Source organism: Schistocerca americana, chromosome 2 (genome assembly GCF_021461395.2).
Source record: "Schistocerca americana isolate TAMUIC-IGC-003095 chromosome 2, iqSchAmer2.1, whole genome shotgun sequence".
In the NCBI taxonomy this organism is placed as follows: Eukaryota; Metazoa; Arthropoda; class Insecta; order Orthoptera; family Acrididae; genus Schistocerca; species Schistocerca americana.
Window position 1 is genome coordinate 965,823,826 of NC_060120.1, and position 24,577 is coordinate 965,848,402.

A 24,577-nucleotide genomic window follows, 5' to 3' on the forward strand; every position below is an offset into this window, starting at 1 on the left:
AAGATGACCACAGTTGTGCTCGAAACCGGTCAGCGGAATAAATAATTTGTGATCAAGACTGTTTTTGACAGTAAAAATTATTTAATTGCTTTCATATGCGATCCAGAAATTCGTCATGGATTTCATCCGTGGAAACCAACTAATCTACAATCCCGGCAGGATTCAGTGGACAATTGGATAACTTTCATTGTCCCATCTGATCACTCATCATGCATAGTAACGGTCGCATCAACACAGTTCTTCCTTGTGATGCTTTAGAGCGATATTCCAACACTCACAACATGGAAAACTTTACTGATCGGGTAACACACCAATTGGATCCTCATGGATGAGATGATGATATGAAGGGCGTAACTATAACTGAGCGGAAACCGAAGAAATTAATGTGGTATCGATAATATTACACGGTTATGATTAGTGGTAGACCTGATCTCAGTTAGAGCAAGGACTGACGATTAAATGATGGAAAGTATAATGGCTTAAATCATGGAGCAATTTGATCAAAATTATGTATCGATGTGTCAACCCATCTGGTAAAACACTGGAGGTGAGACTTGCCTAGTTCGCAAACCCTACAATGTATATACACGGCCTCAGAGGCCATTGAAGGTCCTAATTTTTAAATTTTTCTGTAAGTCTTGATTTGATTTCAAATTTCTTTCCAATATTCTTCGGCCTATCCTTTGGCATTCTTCTTCTCAAGTCTGAACTAAACTTTGTCAGGTTTTTATGGAACTCAAAATATTTTACGGAACTCCGTTAATGCGTTTGCTGGGCTTCAGAAGCTCTACCACAGTTATACTCCTTCACGTTCTGTGTTCCATAGTGATTTCTACATTTTCACATTCTGAACGTAGCCACGCTTCAGCAGCTGCGCATGCAAGAGTTTCAGTGGATTGGAAATAACAGCTAACCCGTTGCAAAATGCAGATTTATTAAACGTTGAATATGGTTCCGATAGTTTTATAAATGTCTTCTTCAGAAGATATTTAATGTGGAATCACATATTATCTGTATCTAATGTGCTAGTCGTTAAGTCTGTCTGGTTCATGTCCGTGTCATCCACTAAATCACTATTGAAAGTACGTGATATAAAAGAAGTAGCTCTTTACTATACAGCTTTCTCTTCAGACTTTTTAAAATGCCGCGCAATTGACAATGGGTCCCACAACGGGTAGTGCGCCACTGGAAATATTTGTATATACACGACTTCTAAGTATAAAACGTGGCATCGGATCCTACAGAGCGTAAGTATGCCACATACAGAATAGTGACATCCGCTGACTCGAGTTGATAACACGCACATGTACTTGTCAGACTCAACGACTCACACATCGGATGCAGATAATGTATGACTCTTGGTACAATGCCTTCTGAAGAAGACAGTTTTAAAACAGTCGAAACCGTGGTATTTTAGAACTGGCTCATTCTTATTTCCAACCCACTGAAGCACTTCTGCATTTGTTTGGGAGAAGTTATTAATTCAACAATAACTGTAGTTGAGGCACTGGTGGCATTAGCAGTAGCGGCAGCGGTAGTAGCAGTACTAGTAACAATAAATGTAGTAGACTGTCTAAGAGAAAAAAAATAGAGACTACCTTTATTTGTTAGAGATGTCGGTATACCTTTGAGCTCTTTGCAGTCACATGTTTTATTATTGTTGTCACCATCATGGCTGGTTTGTTCCCCCAATGTTTATTTTCTCATCACCTCTTCGTTATGACTTAATCCAACATTACTCTGCGCCACCAATGCCTTTTAGTATAACTTAGTGATATTTCACTATGTCAATATATACGAAACAAAGAAATTCAGCTCTGATAAAAGTGTATATGAAAAGTTAACAATTTAAAATAAAGATAGGACCCTGCGGGACCTGCACGTCCATTCATTTGGAACGCCATACATCCCAGATTCAAAATTTTAAAAAACATTATACACAGTCTTTATTAGCTTTCCTAAGCAGTGAAAGATTCTGGTAGATAAGTGACGGGAGAACATTGTTTATCTGTTAGGTGCGTAGGGGCTTCAGAAAGTAAGTTACACATCTCTTCCCAAGCTAATTGTGCAACAAGTGGCGCATTGTCAGGAGGGAGTACATAGACCTTTCCCCGTTTGCTGCAGACACAGTTTTTCTTCGGTACAGACAACAGATATCACAGCCTGGAACTGAGATGGAGCGGCAACTGGCAACATACTCCAATGTTGAAGTTCCTGGGACAGTACAATTTTTGGGGGCCAAACGTTTTATCTGCACACAGATTCACCGAGAAATTTTGGCAGTGTAAGGGTAGAATGCAATGATGCGTCCAGCATTAGTGCAACAGTGTCAACTATCTGACCGGGATCATACAGACTTGGGTGATAGCTATCCCCCATACAATTCTAGTACAGCACCATGCGATTTCTACCTTTCTCAGAAAGCTGAATGAACATATGTGCTTCTTGATGACTGGAACTGCAGTGAAATGTTTTCTGAAAGGAAATTGTAAGTAAGGTTCCAGTATCACTACTTAAGATATTTATTGATTATTACTACAGCTGTTTCGGAAGATTTCCATTTTCAAGTACGTCTACGAAGTCCTGACGTATATATAACATCAGGTGTGACTGTATCTCGTGAATATTCGCGTTATGTATCATGTGAAATTTTAAAATATCGATTCCATGTGGATTTTGTGTAGTTTTGTACTACGTGGCGTAATATTTTGATAAGATACTGTAAATATTTCCTATAATTTTTGACAGTTCACACCATAGATATTTTATGTTTACATACCAATGTAAATGTAAATATAAAACATAGTAAACGTAAATATAAAACATCTTCCGTGAACTGTCAAAAATTTGCAGGAAATATTTACATCATATCAAAATATTACGCCACATTATATAAAACGGCACAAAATCGACGTGAAATAGATATTTTAAAATTTCACTGAAATATAACGAGAACAATCACCAGATACAGCCACACTGACATGCCGTGCAGCATTCAAAAAATGGTTCAAATGGCTCTGAGCACTATGGGACTTAACTTCTGAGGTCATCAGTCCCCTAGACCTTAGAACTACTTAAACATAACTAAGCTAAGGACATCACACACATCCATGCCCGAGGCAGGATTCTAACATGCGACCGTAGCGGTCGCGTGGTTCCAGACTGAAGCGGCTAGAACCACTGAGCCACTACTGCATTCAATAAAAGTTACTTGACCTGCAATGATAATGGGCAACTTACATTTTGAACGTCACCTCAGGTATGAAGTAAAGTCGTCGTTTGTATAACTTTGATATGTTCCAAAGAACAGGTGCACATAGCATCATTTTGAACGGGTGATGCAGTCAAAATCAAGAACGCTAAGGGGGCCACACCGTGGTTCAGGTCGAAAAAACATCAATTTTCGGTTTGCAAACATATTTAGATAGATTAAGGTTTTATTTCAGTACTCTGAAAAGGATTTTGCTGAAAAAAGTTTTTGTCGAACATTTAAAGAGCATTTTCCTACCACGTGTTTACGTGCCACGCCCACTTTTCTGTTTTCCACTTTTTTGCATATATTTTACATCTTTATATCCCCTACATTGTACGTAAGGGATTTTATTTTTTACTTCCCAGCGTGTTGGCTATCCTTGGAATGCAACGGTCGTTATTCTTTTGTTTCTGCTGTTTGTAAACAACGCGCTTTCAGACAAGTGGTTAGTTTTGTTCAAGTGTGATTGTGGGTAGTTAACATACTTACATTTGCAGTGCTTGTTTACGTGTGTTTTGTTGTGTTTATTGAAGATCACGCATTTTCAAGAAAAGACAATTTAGAGGAAACAAGTTTAGAAAACTTTCTGTACAAGAGGTTATGTCTCCTGGCATCGATGTTTCTAATTGTAATTTTTCAAAAAGTGCATCAGAAAGAAGGTCTCACCATTTCAAGAGAGTTACAACGAATTTACTGTAAGTGACAAGGGGTGCAGTAACATTATTATAAATTTGAGAATATTATCAGATGTAATTTACAAATTTGTACAACGTAGACAGTGAAATGGTGAGTCACATGGTATGAAAACTTGTGAGAGTGTCAGTGGGAGGAAAGGCTTAGCAATTGCTTTGGATTTAATTTGCACTAAATGCTCAGCTGTGATTTCATTTACGAGTTCTTGAAAACCAGATGCAAGTGGTCCTTATGAGATCAATACTAGATTAGTTTATGCCTTAAGGTCCATTGGCAAGGGCATAGCTGCAGGGACAACATTTTGTTCAGTGATGAACTTACATCAACCACCAAATAAGTTTGAAAAACTGACTGCAATATTAGAGAAAGCTGTACGTCAGGTCAGTGAGGAAAGCATGAAACTGGCTGCTGGGGAAGCAGTGGAAGAAAATGATGGATGTTCGGATATTGCAGTTGCACGCCATGGAATTTGGCAGAAAAGAGGACATACGTCTCTGAATTGAGTAGTGACTGCCACGAGTGCAGACACCAGTAAAGTGTTAGATGTGGAGAAAATGTCTAAATATTGCAAATTTTGTCAAGTCAATGAACATAAAGAACACAACTGTGCGGTAATTTTAGAGGAACAAGTGGTAGTATGGAAGTTCATAGAGTACAACAAATATTTCATCGCTCTGTAGAAACAAGAGACGTATGATACACCAAATATTTGGGCGATGTTGACAGTAAGGCATACAACAATGTGGTGAACTCTAATCAATATGGAGATGCCAGTATTAGCAAAATAGAATGTGAAGGCCATTTTCAAAAACGTTTGGTAACAAGGCTGGGAAAACTAACTGTTGATATGAGAGGAAAAAAATTAGAAGATGGAAAATTGTTGACCGGACAGGGTCGGTTGACAAAAACTGAAATAGTAAACTTGCAGGTATACTATGGGCAGGCAATTAGGAGAAATAAAGAAAATCTGGAGGCAATGAAGAGAGATGTTTTGGCCATTTTCTTCCATACGTCCTCTACTGATGATAAGCTATGTCATGGATTGTGTCCATCAGGAGAAAATTCGTGGTGCAAATACGATAGAGCTCAGGCAACTGGAGAATCTTATTCTCACCAGCATCCTCTTTCTGCTGCTGTCATTACAACAATTAAATCTATTTTTAGAAACTTGGTTCATCCGCATCCTGACCTTCTCAGGAAGTGTCTGCATGGACAAACACAGGACCCAAATGAGTGTTTCAACAGCATAATTTGAAACCGCCTTCCTAAAACTGTATTTATTGACATGCATACAATGAAACTAGGAGTTCATGATGCTGTTATTATATTCAATTGTGGTAATATTGGAAAGTTTTGGGTACTGAAAAAGCTGGGAATTAATCCTGGTGAAAATATGATCATTTGGCTGCTACATTGCGATAAAATGAGGATAGCCGAAGCAGACAGGTCTGCATCTAATATGGTCAAGAAAGCAAGACAAACATCCAGGAAGGTGAAAAAGAAGCTGGAAGACGTGGTAGAGGCCAAAGAAGGGCCGTCATAGGCAGCAGGACAGTTTTAATTAACTATAAGTAACAAATTTCAAAAGTTTCTTCCTTTAAAGTCAATTTCCCGCAAACTAAAATTTACAATACATATGTCCCACTATATCAGAAACTAACATAGATCAATGAATGAAATTTTCAGAGACTCTCCATAACATAAAAAGCCACCTCTGGAACTACATTCATTAATATTCCCCCATTAGGAAGTACACAAAAAATATTTTCAGAAAAAAACTCAATATTTTTTGTTAATAAATTTACAAAAAGTATTTCTTAAAAACTATAAAACGGATAAAGTAGATTTTAGTATAGTTGACTCTATTAGCATCATGTAATATGCAGTAAAAATATTAAGGTCCTGCATCAAATAGTTTTTTCAGAAATGGGTCAAATATTTGCCTGAATGAACATGGGTTAGATAGGCAGGATGTGGTCCCCTTAAGAAAGAGGTTGAGAATGAGACCGAGGAAAAGAAGTCAAAATTCACTTGTGTGCCTTGTGCTGGCCCAATATCCGGAAAGATCGATAGATTCGTTTGAAACATGGCATCCAGTGTATTTAGATCCCTTAAATTAAAATAAGAAGTATTATTTGTAATGTTAAAGACCATCAACGCCTCCGAAAGATGGGTAGTATCGCGTTCTATGCAAGCCTGACGCATCTTACGGTGGGAAGATTATCAAATCAGTCGAGAAAAGATGCAAGTAACATCAGCGACACATGCGACTAAAGTAAACACGTCAGCTAGCTGTCGCCGAATACTGCCGCGAATATAATCACGAAACGAATCACGATGTTAGCAGTATTTCGGTGGGAACACTAAGTTTCTGGGCGGCTAATTAAGGACCTTATCGAAATAAAGATGTCAGGAAGCTGTTGAGGCCAATACTGCCGAAATTACAGCATTAAAAAAGTCTGTGTCTGAATACGAGGAAAAGGCTCGGGAGTCGGAAGTAAAACTATCTGCCGCAACAGACGATCTAGAACTGTACCAAAGGCGAAGTAGTCGACGACTGTTTTGAGTTGCAGAAAATAAGGAAGAAGACACAGACAAACTACTTATACAGGTAGCACGTGAAAAATTAGGCGTTGAAGTGACTAAGGCAGACATCGACAGGAGTCATCGGGTGGGACGAAAACTACCAGGTGCCACTAAACCTCGTCCAATAATCGTTAAATTTGTCTCATACCTAAAAAGGGGAGAGATCTTTACCCAGAAGAAGAGGCTAGCAAGGACAGGGCTTACAATAAGGGAAGATCTGACACACAAACGGCTAAAGATTTTAAACAGTGCCATATCCCATTTCGGTCTTCAGAATGTGTGGACTCAGGATGGCAAAGTAATCATTAACACAGCAGCTGGAAAGAAGACAGTCACAAACATGACAGAACTGAATAGCATTAGGTGAAGCTACTCGAGCCAAAAGTGCAAACTTAACACCATTTGCAAATTGTGACATCCCTATACTCAGATATACTGTCTTGTAATTGTATTAACTTTTTAATTATCTCCATATTTGTACCTTTAACTAATTGTTTTTGTATTTGTATTAACTTTGTATTATTTTTTGTACCTGTAGCTCTAACGTTTACTTAATTTTAGTTACTGCTAATACTATTTTTATTTTCTCAGTTTATTCTCTTCCATTCTGTAATAGTACCATTGCAATTATTAGTCTCTCCCTGAACTCATTAATCACCCATCTCTTCGGTTTAAATTGTTCACAACAAAAATGACTATCAGTATCACTTTAGTAAATTTCAATTAAATTCTAGCTTCCTACGAAAATCTATTGGTTATTAAGCTAACTTCTCTCTGCTGGCAGCATCGGCCTTTTAAATCACTCCCCTTTTCCTTATTTCCACCCTAAACTGTTTCAAATACAGTAATTACATTTCACCTCTTATGACAGAGGATACACAGTGACACACAGCCATCACTGTTTTGGTCATATTCTCGTTGCACCGTATACCACTACTCCATTTTCTATGCCCCTGCAACCTCAGGAAATCTCTTGCGATCGCCTTTCTTTCGGTGCTTGCGGAGTCACAAACAGGGCGCGTAAAATCTCGGACACCCCTGTGTTACGCCACTTCGCGGAAGGAGCGGTCAGTGCCCCTCGCAGCAGGTAGTGCCTAACAAAGGGACAAACCAGACTGCCACCCTACTCCAGGCTGCTCAGCGGAACACGTCAGAGCTTTTAGTAGCGCACAGCAACATCCAGTCTTTACCTGCACATTACGAAGAACTTAGCCTCCTCTTCAACCAACTAAACTACCACGTAATCCTCTTATCCGAAAAGTGGTTAAAACCACACATATCCTCTGCATCTATTCATCGCCCAGGGTACACATTTCTTAGGGCAGACAGATCATAAAAGTGAGGTGCCGGGGTCGGCGCGTATATACGAACAGATCTCAAAGCGAAAGTCTTATGTACGTCACACCCTGCTCAAGAAATAAATATACAAAGTCGGAAATTCTTGACTGGTGTCGTGTACAAGCCGCCAAAAATAAGCTCAATGAGTTCCTTTCAATCGGAATTACATTCACTTCAGCGTTAATACGAACATGTCATCGTAATGGGTGACTTGAACATAGACCTGCTAAGAGCCACTCCCTCCGCAGCAAACCTAAGAAGATTGTTTAGTTACTATAGCTTGAACATTCTTCCATTACAACCTACACACCATACGGCGCACAGTCATACTCTTATAGACGTAATCGCAACGAAACAGACTGACAAAGTAAGAGATGTTGGTCAAAAATCGGCCCCTGGCATCTCAGTACATGATGTAATATTCCTGGCCTACTCTGTGCAGCCCCCAAGGATCAAATCGCGTTACATAACTTGTAGGAACATGAAACGTATAGACCTTGACCCTCTAACAGCTGATTGCTCAGAAATCTCATGGCATCAAATAATCAGAGAACCCACAATCGACGGCAAAATTAATGAACTTGGTGATAAACTCAATGCCCTCAATGACAAACATGCACCTGTACGCACAATCCGCATAAGAAAATCTCCTACTCCATGGCCGACAGCTGAATTATGTCAAATGATGAATAATAGGGATGCTGCCCACAGGCGTTTCAAGGCAGATCCCAAACCCGAGCGTTTCAAAGAATATAGAACGCTATGGAACAAAGTGAAACAATGTATTCGCAATGCTAAAATCAGGCACGCTCGCTCCGTTGTATGCAGCGATCTGACACACACGACTCTATGGAAGAACGATATTTTAAACATAGCTGCACAACAGCAACGGTTTCACGCAATAAAACTATAAACAGCCGACCAGTTGCAATGGATAAGGAAATTCTTTACCTAGATTTCGACAAATATAAATTTGTCTTCTTCAGAAGGTAGCAATTTTACATTAGTAAGGACTAATGCACCATCGCCGTTTTTACAATTGTGTGTCAAAAATAAGGGCTATATTTTATTTTTGACACATGGATTTTGCCGGCAATTGTAAAAACGGCGATGGTACATTAGTCCTTACTAATGTAAAATTGTTACCGTCTGAAGAACACATAATTGTATTTGTCGAAACCTAGGTAAAGAATTTCTTTCTCCATTGCAACTGGTCGGTGGTTTATAATTTTATTCTATGGAAGAACCTACGTAGCTTGGGGGTTGGAAAGAAAAAATCGGAAACAGCTTTCCGTGTCTCAGCTAACGAATTAAATGAATTCTTCTCTGCACCTCTGAATACCCACACGGCTGATAATTACCGTCCACAAGAATCCCTTAACTGGATAACTGACAACGATACATTCCACCTAAAACACGTAACAATAAATACGGCAAGAAAAGCAATAATGAGAGTCTCTTTTAACACGATAGGCAATGACAGTATCAGTATAACCATGATTAAGAATGTTGCCTATATCTTAGTATCTGTCTTAACTGACATATTTAATTTTTCCCTCGAGAGCGGAATATACCCCACTGCATGGAAAGGAAGCTCAATTCGACCCATCGCTAAGATCGGAAACCCGCAACTGCCTAGTGATTACCGACCAATTAGCATACTATCTGCTGTTTCCAAAGCACTTGAATATATTGTTCATGATCAAATCACTGAACACCTGCATGAATTCAACCTATATGACAAATTTCAATCCGGTTTCTGCAAACATCACAGCACAAACACTGCTCTAATTAAAGTAACTGATGACCTGAAATGTGCCATAGACAGCCGAAAGGCATCAATATTGACGTTACTAGATTTCAGCAAAGGTTTTGATGTTGTTAACTTTGACATATTGCTCAGAAAAATGCAACAGCTTAATTTCTCAGATAGTGCAATGAGATGGTCTGAAAGCTACTTAAAAGACAGACAGTAATGTGTTGTCTGCTTAAATGAAAAATCGTCCTGGAAACATGTCTCCTTGCGAGTGCCACAAGGATCAGTGTTAGGACCACTTTTGTTTTCTTTATATGTCAAAGATATTTCGTCGGTTCCGTCCTCCTGTAAATATCACTTCTATGCCGACGACCTCCAGTTCTACCTAAGAGTCAGACCCAAAGATATAAACACTGCAATAGCTCAGATTAATGATGATCTGTCTTCAGTAGTGACATGGGCGAAAAATCTGGGGCTTAAACTAAATGCAAAAAAGACACAAGTAATCTTAATAGCGCATCAGAAATTAATAAGTTCAGATTTCCCCGAACGGCAGCCTCCTATTCTGCTCGACGGTATTCGAATACCATAGCAGAAAACAGTTAAGAATTTGGGTGTAACTTTGGATGAGGATATCAATTTGGCGAAGAATACAGTCGCAGTGTGCAGGAAGACGTCCGCTTGTCTCTATGCTCTCAAAAAGTTTCGGAATGTATTTCCACAGGACTTGAAACGCCAGCCCATGCAAGCACTCGTTCTACCGAACCTCCACTATTGTGATGTAATTCAACAAGGCATGAGTAGTGAAAACAACCGACGGCTAGAACTAACAATGAATGTCTGTGTGCGTTACACCTGCAACGTTCGCCGATATGATCATGTTAGTGCTTCATACTCCCAGCTAGGGTGGCTGCGGCCCAGACAAATTGCGTGACTACCACACTCTATGTCTACTTCACCGACTCCTCATCACGCAAGCACCCCAGTATCTTGCTTCAGAGATTAAACACCTTTCATGCCGTCATAATCGAAACACAAGGTCACTCTTATTTGGTATCCTAACTGTGCCCACTCACAAAACAAAAACTTTTGCAAACTCCTTCTCAGCTACCTTTTTTCCACAAAATCAATGTACAAGGCCAATCCTCTGCTCTGTCAAGCAGCTAGTGTCTCCTATCTTGCTCCTTTCTCTTCTTCCTCTTCATCTATCTCTATTAACCAAGCAATCTTCTTTTCCTTTATATTTCCTTAATTGTGTTACATCATGTCTCTATTCTTCTGCTCCCTTCACCATCAGTGTCCCTCATACTCCCTGCCGCTAGCACTCCTATCTAAAATCTGTCTCTTTCATAATGTCTAATTGTAACAGTACTTATCATCTATGAATACAAACTCTATATGTATGTATTTTTCCAAGTGTGCCTTTGTAATTGTTTATTTCACTTTTTGAAGTAAATGTAGTTTCACATGCCTACCATAACATATGAATGTAAAATAAGTAGAACGCCTGGTTAGGTGTAAGAGAGGGCCTGGTGGCCCTAAAATTGCCAGGTTAAATAAATAAATAAAGTATAGTATTACTTAACTTCGCGTACAGATGAGCGTGTAGGTGCGAAGCCGTTGATGTAACAAAGCTAACAATTACGAGTAGTTGGTCAAACTATCATGGAAGTAACAAAGGCAAAGTCTGTCATGGCTAACCCCCTATGAAGTAGAAGCTAGGTTGCTTGGTCGCCTGCTCTTGATCAAATAGGCTGAATCTGGAGCGGCGCTCATGGAGCTGCACAGCGCCGGCTAGAGGGCGCTGTTGTCGGTGTCGGTGTCGTAGTGCCAACCTAAGAACTTATACCTACGCCGTGGCATCGTACTATCGATACCACATAATCATAGCTAACACTTGGCTTATGAATCATTTTCCACGAGTGGGAAAACTGATTTGAGTAAACCTACGTAGTTTTTGGTGTAGAATCCAAATATGCAGTAAAAATGGTGGGTTTCCATTTGAAAATACATATCTGACTCCACCCACGGAGGAGGGATCGTTATGAAATGGGAAGTTGTTGTTTCACAGCCAGAAGACCCTTTACTGATATTAATTTTTTAACTAAAATTTTTTTCGTACTATACGTCGATTTAGAGATATTTGGTTGTCTCAAGTTAAAATAAACCCCCTGTGGGCTAGTAAATTAATATTTCCATGGGGTTTTGATTTTAGGATCCTTATAGCGGTTTACCTTCCCAGAGAAACTATAAAAATTTGGACTTTAGACATCGTAGCTCGTTGTTTATTTTCTAAAAAATACTTACCAGAAAGTATCAACGAAGCTTGTGATAATTTGTTCTGCCTTTCTTTGTATACGTATAGTAGTCAGTTTCACAATAAAATGTACGCCATCATTTTAAATATAGCGTCCACAGAGACATCTCTGGTGGTGGTTTCGAATGTGTAATCAGTGCGCTTTTGCACAGTGTATAGATAAAGTGCGAGTTGAATGTTTTATTTAGTCGGTTGCAGTTTAAAATGGGTTCAAAATACCTGAAGTGTAACTTATTTACATTTATATGTTTACCAAAAACGTCTTCTGAGGTCCGTTAAAAAGCTATTTGGTTTGGACGAGGCAAACTGGGTGTTCAAAGAGGATAATGATCTGACACATCGCAGCCGCCTTTGAACTGCGTGCAAAAAAGACAGTGGGGTGCCCACGATGGATTTGCCTGTAATGTCTGCGAATGAAAATCGGATAGAAAATATTTGTTCGCATATTGAGATGAAGGTTAAAGGAAAGCTAATATACATGGTGAAGCGAAATTCGCGCACTCGGGCTTCGCAGCGCGATAAAAAAATGTCTGCCAGCAAATTTCGTCTGGTGAATACATCCGCCAGAAAAAAAAAGACGTTAAAGAGTGGCAATCTGGCAACACTGTAAGAACACGTAACTACCGCTGACAGCACATTTTAATTATCTTGCACAGTTGACACTGTGGCTAGAGATTTGGGTTAGCACGCACGAGGTCGAGGGTTCAATCGTGGGTTGGGGTACATTTTTGTTCGTTTTGTTTTCCATTCTAACATTTCATACTGTAATATACACCGTTTCTTGTGTTACTTGTATCCTAAATTTACAACGTTTTGTAGCGCTGAACACGACAAATACTTGGTTGGACAAATAAGAAATAGACAGTTGAAACAGTTAATGCGACCATGGGGATAACACAAATAGTAACCGAGTTTGGACATTATTCGCAAAGCATGTTGCTAGTCCTACTGGTAACGTAAGTTCCTCAAATGTTCAAATGCGTGTGAAATCTTATGGGACTTAACTGCTAAGATCACCAGTCTCTAAGCTTACACACTACTTAACCTAAATTATCCTAAGGACAAACACACACACCCATGCCCGAGGAAGGACTCGAACCTCCACCGAGACCAGCCGCGCAGTGCATAAATGCAGCGCCTTAGACCGCTCGGCTAATCCCGCGCGGCTAACGTAAGGTCCTAACGAAATGTAATGGACCTGAATGAGGTAAGATAATAGTTGGTACTAGTCTATATGACCATTAGAGGAGGGAGAAAGGAAACAGGTTTCGCTTCTAGTGGAGGAAGTGGTACGAATGAATTCGAGCCCACATCTTTCAAAGATGACCAATCTTTCATTTCTACCATTGTCATATGTAAGTGCAAATATTTTCCAGAGGACCTGCTGCCATCGCTGTTGACGATTAGGATGCCAAATACCGTACCACATAGACTACATTTACCAAATAAAAAATATATGCATGGACCCAAGATCGAACCCTCGACCTCTAGCATGCTAACCCAAAACTCTATACACTGCTCTTTTTTTATTTTTTTTATTTATTGAAAAAGAATTTTTTAGACGCTACCCCCTTTTTGGACCACTTTTTTCCCTTAAAAAGCCCCTTAGGAAAATGGAACTAAAAAAAACTTTTTGGACCACTTTTTTCCCTTAAAAAGCCCCTTAGGAAAATGGAACTAAAAAAATTAAATAAATAAATAAAAAAATAAAAAACCTAAGTGCCACCGCCACTTGTCATATGATTACATTTAGGGAGCGTGTACAAATGAGAATTCTAGTAACTAAGTGTTACAAGTAAGTGTTACAACAACAAATGTGGCATAAAAGAGTAATCAAAAAAATAAAAATATAAACCACTGATGTAATTCTAACTAAAAGGTTCTTCAGTAATGTAACTGGTTCCACTTGGAGCCTCGCCATCGTTATCTGAAATCTCTAACAGCGCCTTTGAAGGGCATCTGCAACGGAGGCATTCTGCTTCGCTAGTGCCTCAAGGAAAACAGTATCCTTGCAGCAGCTTGTCTCTTCCTTTGGTCATGGCTGACAAGGCAGAACGTTGAGCCGTTAGTGTGATGCGGCACAGCGCATTAACCACAGCCTGGCACTCCCCAGCTGAGTGGGGGGTTAACGAAAACGCTGCGTAAATAATTTGCGAAGAGCGTACGGTATTTCGGTGTGCTTTCGAGGGCATTGTGGGCATTTTGTAGGAACCACCAGTAATCAAGCTGCTCTTTCTCTCCATCGCTAATGATGTAGGCGACGGTAAGTCCTTTGAACCATGTAAGCGCATGATATTTTGCAGCCGGAAAGTAAGTTTCATCGGGACAGAGTAGGGTCTGCGGGTCCATCATATCAGGTGTGACCTGGAGGTAACAAGCCAATATCTTCTGTGTTAGTCGCCAAACTCCGGACGATGATGTGCGAGTAAAACGATGTTCATCGGTGTCCAAAAGGTGACAATCTGGGCAATAAGGGGAGTCTGCCAGTCCAATAGTGTGAAGTCGCTGGCCTGTGGCATATTTTTTGTTGGCGATCTGACACCACTTCGAACGCACCGTGGATGACAGAAAGTGGTGGTGTATCGTTTTCCACACTCTTGGCCAGTGAACCGTAGGGTACTTGTTTTCCACCACGTTATGGTGAACAGCCCGCAGAAGGTTGGTATAAAAATCTTTCGCCTTTGGTGGACGTGTGGCGGAGAGGTTCGAGCTGACATAGCTGTAATGAAGAATGAAGGTCGATACATGGGAGAGCTGTGGTGCGACGTGCGCAACTGACACCGGCGGGACGTTAGAGGCTGGCATCAGAACCTGTAGTAAACGACCCGTGAGACAGGTATATTGACTTTTCCATCGTTTCCTCATGTTGCTCATGTAAAGGGCACCTGCTTTCGCCCTGACGTTGACCAATCCCAGCCCTCCTTTGTGCACTGGGAGGGTGAGAGTGTCGTATCGTACTTTAAAGATATGACCTGCGGAAACGTAGTAACTGAAGGCCGCCTGAAGCCGGCGACCTATCTGCAGCGGTAGTGGGAGGACCTGTGCCACGTGGTTGAGTTTTGATGCTACGTAGAGGTTCAGGTATTCAACACGTTGTAACTGATTCAAGTCCCGGAGCAGGTTCTGTCGCACCATTGCGCGTATGATCTGTAATAACCGTCGGTAGTTTGCTGCAGCTGTTTGACGTACATCTTTCTTGAACGTGATTCCCAAATATCGCAGATCAGAAACTGGTGGGAGGGGAGCGAGGGCTTCCGGTCCGAGACCACGCCCAATGTCCAACGCCGCCGACTTTTTGATGTTCAGAAGACTGCCTGCGGCCTGTCCGTATCGCTCAATCCAGGTTAGTACGCTTTGAACTTCGTCATTGGAACGAACCAGCAGTAACAGGTCGTCAGCGTATGTCCTATAGCGAAAGGTGACGTCCCGCAGCGTGATGCCAGATAGGCGGTGGTTAAGGCCCCCTAGGAGTGGCTCGAGTGCGATGGCATAAAGGTAGGTAGAAAGGGGACAACCCTGTCGTAGAGACCTCTTAATGGGTACTGGGCCTACCGTCCTTCCATTGACCTGGACGTGTGAGCTGGCTGCGGTCCAAAGACGTCGTAGGGTGTCGATGAGGCCCGGGGGGAATCCCATACAGTCCATCACTCGTAGGAGGAAGTTGTGGTGCACTCTATCAAAGGCGCGGTTGAAATCGACGGAGACGATCGCCGCTCTCAGACGGCACGCAGAAGCGATCGCTATTAAGTCCCTGCAGTCACCGGTGGCCATGTGTATGTTGGCATCTCCCCCCTGCGACGTCTGTTCTGGAGCGAGGATCATCGGCAGAGTCGTCTTAATACGGCTCGCCATAATCCTGGTGAAAATCTTGTAATCGGCGTTCAGCATTGTAAGCGGCCGATAGTCGTTAATCGATAGCCCTCCACCTGGCTTGTGTACTGGTATGAGGAGGCCTTCTACAAACGCTGGCGGCACAACACAGTCTGGAGACATAAGTTCGCGGAACATTATAACCCAGCGAGGCATCATGATGTCACGGAAAGTCCGGTAGAATTCGATGGGCAATCCATCAGGTCCAGGAGATTTATTGGCTGCACCTTTGTCCACGGCGTCTTCAACTTCTTCGAGTGAGATTTCCTCTGTTAGTGCATTCACGGTAGCCTCGTCGATAGTGCGTGTTACCTGCTGTAACACTTCAGTAGTGGCCTCGTCATTGACGGTTCTTTCCTTGTAAAGATGACGAAAATGATCCTCCACCGCCTTTACTATGGTTGCTTGGGTCGTACATAAGCGACCGTCGTGTGTCCTGAGTTGTGTGATTAAATGTTGGCGTTGTCGGCGCTTATCCGCCACAACGTGGTGCATGGTGGGTTCCTCTGCAACCGTTCGGTCGTGCCGTCGCGAACGGACTACTGCACCTTCTAGTCGACGCTTCGTCGTTGTGAGCCTTGACTCTGCTTTGGTCATGTTGTCTCTCCGGGGAAGGGGGTAAGGCGTCGAGGTCCCTGAGTGCCGCGTAGTAAAAATCGAGGGTCTGTCGATGCGACGCAGTCACGTCCTTGCCATATCGCATAAGTGTCCTACGGATTGCTGGTTTGGCACAGAGGAGCCATCACTCCAGGGTCGAGGTGTATCGTGGGTAGCGGCGTTCACAGTCAGTCCACGTTGCTGCAACTTGCCGACGGCAATCCAGGTCCTGGAGATGAGTTATGTTGAGCTTCCAAAAGCCATTGCTGCGCCAGACTTGTTGGGGGCGTAGGTGTATAGTGCAGATATAGGCACTGTGATCGGAATAGGCTTGAGGCCATATATGCGGTCAAGTCGGCTGGCCGAATGACTGGTAAGATGAGTGTGGCCAGAGCGGTTACCGTGGACTTTTTCCCACGTGTCGCACAAGTGAAGTTCTTGGATCATCGCACCCAGTTCCGGACAAGGCATGTAATGTGGGATTTGGTCCTTGGGGTGAAGTACGCAATTAAAATCACCGGCGAAGACGCTGTGGTCGTATCGTCCAAGGAAAAGGGGAGTGACATCTGTGGAGTAGAATCTGGCGCGGTCGTGACGTCTTGTGGTACCCGACGGCGCGTAAACATTAATGAATCGGGTGTTGAGTGCCATAAATGCTATTCCTCGCGCGGAGGGAAGAAACGTGACGTCGGTAACTTCAATACCTTCACGCACTAATATTACCACTCCGGTGTCTGCAGGGCTACCGGGCGTCACATGTGTGGCATAACCGTAAAAGTGCTGGAGTGCAGTCGTTTTCACTTCTTGTAGGAAAGCAAAGTCAACTCCCATGGCTCGTATGGTTTCTTTCAAAAGTTGGATCTTGACAGGAGAACTGATCATTTTGATATTCATTGTCGCCAGGCGGTAAGCCTGGCAACGCGTTGTTTGGGCGAGGTTATCCATGTTGAAGTTGGAGAGAAACGAACATCGGAAGTGATGTCACCCCCCGCCAAACGCGGTCCTCCTTGTGCTGCTTGTGCTGCATGATCCGGCGGCGCCTCAGCTCGGGTCAGGATCTTGTGTCTCGACGTCCTCGGCCCACGAAGCGGGCGCGGATGTCTGTTCATGTTCCATAGCCTCGGAATGTGTGGTAGTAAGGGACCGGGCGACTTCGCTGCCTGCACTGGTACCTTCCCGCTGCTCACTGTTTCTGTCAATGGGCTGATGTTCGGAAGCTGCATGTTTTTCTGACTGTTCTGCAAGGTTGGAGTCAGTGGAAACAGCCTCAGCTTCGCGGCTGGCTTCTTGAGTGGTCAGTTGTTCTTCCCCGGCCGAATGCGAACCGCTGTGATCCGACACGGTCCGACGACGGCGCTTTCGGCTTTTTTGTGATCGCTGTTTCCGTACATGGCCTTCATTGTCAGAAGACGGCACTGACTCACGCTCCGCCGGAACAAACGCTTCGGTCGGTACAATAAGGGAATCAATTGCCATCTTGCCGGCAATTTTTTCGGACGAATCGAGGTTCTGTTTACAGCATCATGATGGTCGCATCCGTGTTTGGCGACATAGCGGTGAACGCACGTTGGAAGCGTGTATTTGTCGTCGCCATACTGGCGTATCACCCAGCGTGATGGTATGGGGTGCCATTGGTTTCACGTCTCGGTCCTCTTGTTCGCATTGATGGAACTTTAAACAGTGGACGTTACACTTCAGATATGTTACGACCCGTGGCTCTACCCTTCATTCGATCCCTGCGAAACCCTACATTTCAGTAGGATAATGCAAGACCGCATGTTGCAGGTCCTGTACGGGCCTTTCTGGATACAGAAAATATTCGACTACTGCCCGGACTAGCAAATTCTCCAGATCTCTCACGAACGGAAAACGTCTGATCAGTGGTGGCCGAGCAATTGGCTTGTCACAATACGCCAGTCACTACTCTTGATGAACTGTGGTATCGTGTTAAAGCTGTACCTGTACACGCCATCCAAGTTCTGTTTGACTCAGTGCCCAGGCGTATCAAGACCGTTATTACGGCCAGAGGTGGTTGTTCTGGGTACTGATTTCTCAGGACCTATGCACCTAAATTGCGTGAAAATGTAATCACATGTGAGTTCTAGTATAATATACTTGTCCATTGAATACCCGTTTATCATCTGCATTTCTTCTTGGTGTAGCAGTTTTAATGGCCCCTAGTATACTATGGTTTCGGATACAGACACGGCTAGGTTCCCCTAAAGTCGCGACAGGGCACTACCATACAGTGTATTAACAATTACAGTTTGTGCTTGTTGTCACTCTGTTAGCCAGTCACGCCGTTTACTCGTATTACTGCGAAATGCATTATCACCGACGCAAAACTGAGGAGCCCGCCGCAAACGTTTAAAACGTGGATGGGAGTTGCTCGAGACATATATAAAAGGACAAAACAAACCCATAATGATAATTTCACATGCGCTTCCAGCAAACTTTATCCGCTTTTATCACAACATTGTCGCGTTTACGAGGCACGAAAAGTGGCTGTCGTGTGACCAGATGTAAAGCTGGGGATTTGGGTCCCCAGGTGTTAAGCCAGCAACCTGTACGTACGTACTCTCCGGGCGCCACTGAGCCCCGTTACACATGGGCGAACCGGTGCGTCCCGCCTCGTGAATAACTCACGCGGCCCGCTCTGAATACTGCATCACACGCCCAATTGAGCCGCTAGCTGCTACTGGCTCACTCCGCTCCGTGCCACAGCGTGCCATCCCACGGGAGGGCGCGCGCGCTCATCTGCGCAGTACGCCCGTTTATATTGCTCCTTCTCTGTTTCGTCGTTCTTGCGAAATGTTTCCTGGTTGGTAATCACGGAACGTTTACGAGTAATCGATTACCGAAAGGAGATGCGCACACCCTCTCGGCTACACACATAAATGACCTTGTACGAGTGTTTTCAATCTCTTGGAAAGATCTCAAAGAAAAATTAATAGTAGATTTATATTGTTAAGCATTTACACGGTTCAAGTAACGTTCTCAGGTAGAGATAAAAGTATGACCACTTTACTGTAATAAACATACGAGCGGCGTTGAATAAGTAATGCAACATATTTTCTGAAAGCATGTTGGCTTTGTTATAGGATTCCAATATACCGTATTAATCCCACTCTTTTCCCTATTAAACCCTATTCAACATAATCTCCGCTCAATGTGATGGGCTTACACCACCTTACTTACGCCAACATGGCACTATGCCACTTGTCGACGTCTGAGCCAGCGTCTTGCTGCATGAATAACACCCCCCCCCCCCCCACCCCCCGTCATCCACGCACTACCTCCCGCTGAAGGCATCCTTCATTAGGCCAAACAGATGGACGTCGGAAGGCGAGGAACTTAGGAGGCTCACAGCTTTGAGTACCCCACCTGAGCCCGCCCACCTAGCCGCGCGTTCTAACGTGCTGCGTCGCGACCGGGAAGGCGTGCCGGTCCCCAGCACGAATCCGCCTGGCGGATTAGTGTCGTGGTCAGGTGTGCCGGCCATTTTTTTTTTACTTTATTGTTATTTTCAAGCCTGTACAACAGGCAGGCTGTCAGCAGCACACTACGCTGCTCTTCAGCCATAGAATATACAAGCAGCAAAAACAGTGAGAAGACACAAGTTACAGAACGGTGGGCAATAAAACAGGAGACACATAGAGACAAACACGGAGCTGTTCACACTCGTCGATAATCCACACTGCTAACTGATGAGACGAAGCACGAACACTGAAGATGACGATGACATTGGTGAACGAGGGAGTGTGACGGTGAACACTGAACACTAAACACGACGGCACACACGAAACACTGATGGCGGTGATCTCCGGCGCGCGAATGTCCACGTAGCGTGTGCGATTCCGGGGACCTGCCAAGAGGGGAACAGGGGTGAGGTGGGGGAGAGGGGAGAAAAAGGATGCCAGTGGCTGAGGAGACGAGGGTAGGAGGAGAGGGACAGGGGAGGGGAGGCCCAGGGGAGGAGGGGGAAGAAAAGGAGGAGGGAGGGAAAAGGGAGAGAAGGGACGGAGGGTGCCCAGAGGAGCAAACACAGGAGGAGGGCGGGAGGATCAAAGTTGGTAGGAGGGGTAGATGGAGGGGAGGAGGGCATCATCAGGGAGGGGGAGCTGGCAGAAGCCACCTTGGGAGAGGGTAAGGAGGGAGGAGAGATGGAGACCGGGTGGGACGTAGGAATACAGGCGCGGCGGCGTGCGGGGGTGGGAGAGGATCGGGGAGACGAGCGGGTGAGGAGGATCGAGTTTGCGGGAGGTGTACAGGATCCGTATCCTTTCAAGGAAAAGGAGGAGATGGGGGAAGGGGATGAGATCGTACAGGATCCGTGTGGGGGAGGGGAGACGGATGCGATAGGCGAGGCGGAGAGCATGACGTTCAAGGGTTTGGAGGGATTTATAAAAGGTAGGGGGGGCGGAGATCCAAGCCCGATGGGCATAACAAAGGATAGGGCGGATGAAGGACTTATAGGTGTGGAGGATGGTGGAGGGGTCCAGACCCCACGTACGGCCGGAGAGGAGCTTGAGGAGACTGAGTCGGGAGCGTGCCTTGGCTTGGATTGTCCGGAGGTGGGGAGTCCAGGTGAGGCAACGGTCGAGGGTGACGCCAAGGTACTTAAGGGTGGGAGTGAGGGTGATAGGACGGCCATAGATGGTGAGATAGAAATCAAGGAGGCGAAAGGAAGGGGTGGTTTTGCCTACAATGATCGCCTTGGTTTTGGGTGTGCCGGCCAGCCTGTGGATGGTTTTTAAGGCAGTTTTCCATCTACCTCGGCAAATGCGGGCTGGTTACCCTCACTCCGCCACAGCTATATCGGCGATTGCTGCGCAAACACTGTCTCCATGTACGCGTACACCATAATTACTCTACCACGCAAACGTCTGGGGTTACACTCGTCTGGTATGAGATGTACCCGGGGGTCCACAGGGGCCGAAGCACACAATAACTCTCGGTTCGGTATGGGGTGGCGGTGGGGTGGGTGGACTACTGTGTTCGGTTGTGGGGTTGTGAACCACTGAGGGCTACGACAGGACGAAGCCTCTCTGTCGTTTCAAGATCCCCGGTTTAATACACACAAACACACACACACACACACACACACACACACACACACACCAACTGATGGACGAGTTAGTCGGCACTACCAACAGGGACGTCCAGTTGAGCACTGAGGTGTTTCATTGTGGTCTGTCGGCCTCCTCGAATGAGTGTACCCACATGTTCCTACATTGGAGGAGTCGCAGCTGTGTGAGGCCGGCGAGCACGCGGAAGATCTGACAGATCTGCACGACCTTGTTGCGATGGCGGCAGACGCCTCGCCCAAGGGCTCATTGTGCTTTCGTTCACTGTCACGTCTCCATGGATATTCTGTAAGCGCCTATGAATATCTGCGATGCTCTGGTTTATTGCGAAAAAGTAACTCAACGACAGCTCTTTGTTCAGAATGTACCTCCACTGCAGACACTAAGTATAACAACTCCACCTACCGAAACTTCATAAAACTACAGGGGTGAAGAAGGAATATCTCACAAGTACCGCATTTTTTTCATCCCAAATTGACCGACAAAAAATTGTGTTGCATTACATACTCACCGCCTTTCGTAAAAGCATGAATTTGCATAAAATCCACTGATTCAGTCAACTGTTCGAAAATTTGGCAAAAAGGTGTTCTTGGTTCTGAATAATTGTCTCCTGAGTTTATGAGAAAATGATAAGTATGGAAGTAATGTACCCGGCAACCACAACCACTGTCCAGAGTGTATAGGACGATTCTAAATCCAGACGTTTCGCAAGAGAATAGCTGTCATTGAATACAATCACTAAAGCCAATAAAACAGCGGAAATGATGCTTCTGGAACGCAAATGTTACTGAGGGTGGTGCTCGTTGCTGAGGCCTGTCTGCTTCTTGTGGCTGCGAAGGTATGGTGTCCAAGTTAGTTCGTCAGCCTTCTCTTACACCCCGAAGCTGTGTAGCTGCCTACATACTGGGTGTTTAAAAATTAGCTGCGCAAAAAAATAAATAATTTACTGATGTATCTGATATAGCACTGAATGCAATATAACTTCAAGATTTATTGCCGGCTAACACTGTTGGTTCCCGACGTTCCCGCTAGGTGACATGCACAAATGAGTTATTCCATCAGTCGTTACGGAATCGTATAACGGTGCAGAGTGTGTGCAGTGTTGTTTATGGTTTCATGAATCCAAATCCACTACTGCCGTTCAGAGACCATTCAGGACTAATTATCACAAGCCACCACCTCAAAGCCGTCCGCCCCCGGTAGCTGAGTGGTCAGCGCGAGAGAATGTCAATCCTAAGGGCCCAGGTTCGATTCCCGGCTGGGTCGGAGATTTCCTCCGCTTAGGGACTGGGTTTTGTGTAGTCCTAATCATCATCATTTCATCCCCATCGACGTGCACGTCGCCGAAGTGGCGTCAAATCGAAAGACTTGCACCCGGCGAACAGTCTACCTGACGGGGAGGCCCTAGTCACACGACATTTATTTTACCTCAAAGACAAACTGTTATTAATTGGCGCAATCTGTTCACCGAAACTGGCTGTGTATCACTTCGGACACCCGATACAGATACCAGCATTCTCTGATGGAGCAATTGAGCTAGTTTGGCAGTCTTACATTTGAAGTCCTCGTAAAGCGACGACAAGTGCCAGCTTAGAATTGAATATGCCAAACGTTACGCTGTAGAAATTTTAAAAGAAGTGCAAACCTCTGTAGTAGTACAAGAAAATTGAATCTTGCAACCTACAAAAGTAATAGGTCCTTGAAGTAGTTCTTGTTGTCCTGTAATAGAAAAACTATCCCCACTCTTGTAGACAGGCATTCTGTTCTTCCTTCTATACGTCCTCCTCCTGTGCGGCATGGCTGTGTGCTTCGTGCAGCTGACTCAAGTCGAATAAACATGCTGTTGCCTCACGAGCGAGATATACAGGCCTGTGACGTCATAGCGATAAGCTTATCAGGGCGTGGCAGGAAGTAATCCCGCTCAATAGAGCAATGGCAGCGCCGGAAGTACCTTTTTCCAGCGGATCGCGCTTAGTTAAAACTTAAGCGCGATCCTCTGCGGCCTGGTGGCGGCTGGGCGAAGCTCGTTCAAGGTCAAGGTCAGCCGCCTAGATGGCGGCGCACACAGCCATGACGGCTGTCCGTCATGGCTGTGTGCGCCACCATCTAGGGACAGCCGTCATGGCTGTGTGCGCCGCCATCTAGGGGGGTGATCTTGAACGAGCCTCGCCCAGCCGCTAACAGGCCACGGAGGATCGCGCTTAAGCTTTAACTAAGTGCGATCTGCTGGAAAAACTCACTTCCAGCGACGCCATTGCGCTGCTGAGCGGGCTTACTTCCTGCCACGCCCAGATAAGCTTATCGCTATGACGTCAGGGGACTGTATATCTCGCTCATGAGGCAACAGCATGTTCATTCGACTCGAGGCAGCCGCACGAAGCACACAGCCATGCCATCCTTAGTAAAATAGTGTTCGGTGACGGAGCTACCTTTCATACATGAGGTAAAGTGAATCTCCATAATGTTCTGGGAACAGATGACCGCACAGTTGAGCGCCCTGCAAACCAAACATCATCCATGATGTTCGGATATGAGGTGAGCAGAAACCATGTCATGTAATCGAACATGTACGGGACTAGCCTCAGGTAATTTTTTAGAACTGTAAGCTGTAAAAAGATTTACGGTCGTATCTTTTTGGCCTAGTCAACTTGAACTGACACATCATACCTAGGCATGTCTGAACACTATCTAATGCACGAATTACAACAGGATATGGGCAGAGACTTTACTTTTCAGCAAGTGGACGCGTCGCCAGTTTATCTTTGTTAAGTTTTTATCTCCGTAGAAAAGTGCCAACTTGGACTGGACGTGGTGCAAGAGTATCCTGTTCACGACGATCACTTGTTTTAACTGCAGTTGTCTTCTGTGTATAGAGCTACACTAATGATAGTGTTTCTTCCCCTGCTCCCGCGAGACGTCGAAGAGCTGTGACAGCAGATGACGTAAGCAGTTGCCACCATGTATAAAGGTTTTGGTAGGAAATTGTTTACGGATGGGACAAATGTCGTGTTACGCAAGGTAGTCACATTGAACAATTGTAAATAAAACGTGAATGTACACTGCATCCAGTGCTATATCAA